The sequence below is a fragment of the Nematolebias whitei genome, chromosome 23 (assembly GCF_014905685.2).
Source record: "Nematolebias whitei isolate Nwh7 chromosome 23, NemWhi1, whole genome shotgun sequence".
In the NCBI taxonomy this organism is placed as follows: Eukaryota; Metazoa; Chordata; class Actinopteri; order Cyprinodontiformes; family Rivulidae; genus Nematolebias; species Nematolebias whitei.
In genome coordinates this window covers 7,639,452-7,641,403 of record NC_056520.1, presented here as the reverse complement: position 1 = coordinate 7,641,403, position 1,952 = coordinate 7,639,452, and the positions used below count along the sequence as shown (strand labels likewise).

Here is a 1,952-nt window from a genome sequence, read left to right as displayed (position 1 = left end):
TAGAGACCTGTACATCTGTAGAGACCTGTAGTCTGTAGAGACCTGTAGTCTGTAGAGAGCTGTAGTCTGTCGTTAAATGATACAGACGTAGTGCTCCGCTTCTCTAACGCATCTTAACTCCCCTGGATCGACAACTGCCATCACTTACGTAGTGCTAAGCTGTTAAGCTAGCACTATGCGACTTATGTAGCGTTAGCTTAGCGCTGCGTAAGTTGCGCTTTCCACTTCTCAAACGCATCTTAACGTGTATAAATAAAGGTTGAATGAGTCTTTAGCTAGCGTGTCTGTATTGCAAGGTGCTAGCTTAGCGTTTCATATTTAAGAAAAATTACATATTTTCGATTGAAATATGCGATTTTCGCTAAGAAAAAGCAACAAGTTTGCAGGTATGATACCTTTTTATTCTAGTCGTACACTTCAGTTTGATTTCTGGTCTACGGAGTGTTAAAACTGCAGTATTTTTATTTTTTTATTTGAATTTCCTGAAAGTCAGCTGATTACAACCTTAAGGCTGAGCATTCCTCAACCCTCAGAAGGTCTTTAAACTTTACGACAGGGGAAAATCCACAATCCTCCGTTTAATTAGTCGAGAGCTTGTTAAGACTGGCACGACGGAGGGGGTGTGAAATTAACAAAGACCTCCTGATGATGTTTTTCATCCAGCTCCAACTATTCAAGCCTTCCAATTTAAAAGCTTTGAACACCTGAGCCTCTCCGTACACGCAACACGAGGAGGCGGGGCCTTTTGAAAACATTTACTCCGATTTTATTTTATTTTATTTCTTCTGTCGTGAAACGGGCAGGAGCCGCGCACTCCGAACGAATGGCGCCGCTCTGGAAAATATCTTTCTGTCATTATTCACGCTGGAACAATGAGCGCCTGAGGGCAGGAAGCAAAAGGGTCGGGGGGTAAAACCAGGTGGAACACCCAATGGGGGGGCGGGGTTATTAAAACAAATGAGCGAATGAGCTTTTACAAAAACGTTGCGCTCCATTTCATGTACGATCTGTCAAGACCTGATGGAGGTGCAGCCCTTTGGGATCGCTCTCAGCGACTACCACGCCAAACTTTAGCTCATATTCTAGACAGCCGACCGACTCGTTGCCACATTTGTGTTTTGCGAGCCCACCTGGCGGCCATCTTAAATTTGACTCGACTCCGAAAGTTAAATCAGTTGCAGACGTAGTTCTGACGATTACCAGCTGGAAGTTTCACCACGATCCATCCAGACAGAGGACCGTGAGATATTTCGCTAACAGACAAACAGGAACGACTGACACTCAAAAGTGTGTAGGGATGACTCTCAGCTACTACCATTCTGAGTGATCTTTAAATTGGACCGAGCTGAAGCCATTTCTGTGGCGGCCATCTTAAACTGAAGTGACATCCATGATTACTTTAACCCAAGGAGATATTTCGCTAACAGACAAAACAGCACTGATTAACACTTAACAGTGCGCATTAGGGACAACTCTCAGCTACTACCACACCAAATATCAGCTTAACATCTTTAAATTAGACTGAGTTGGAGTCATTTTTGTAGCGGTCATCTTGAATTAGTTGCATCGATGAGTGATTAAACCATGTCACGAGTGATAAGATATTTTGCTAACACACCAACAGGAATGACTGACATTTAAGAGTATGTGTTGGGGACAACTCTCAGCTACTACCACATCAAATGTTTGGCTGTAAGTTTGACTGAGTTGGAGCCATTTCTGTGGCAAAAACCTTGAAGTGAAGGAAATGAATCCATGATTTCTTCATCCGCTCATGAGATATTTTGCTAACACAAGGTTAAAACGACTCGCCTTCTCTTTTTTGGAAGGGGGTGATAAAAATGCCCCTCCTCCCAGCTGCAGACCCCTGGGGGGGCTCAGTCTGGGTGGTCCTCAGAGCTCCTGGTTCCTGTCTCTCCACAACATCCTTGGCTTGGACCCCCTCCCCCCCC

General features: G+C 44.4%; 1 protein-coding gene across 1 annotated transcript in view; it reads right to left on the bottom strand.

Annotated features, from left to right (window-relative positions):
• cyyr1 (cysteine/tyrosine-rich 1) overlaps positions 1-1,952 on the bottom strand; it is a 9,802-nt gene that overhangs the window by 7,564 nt on the left and 286 nt on the right. The window lies entirely within an intron of this gene.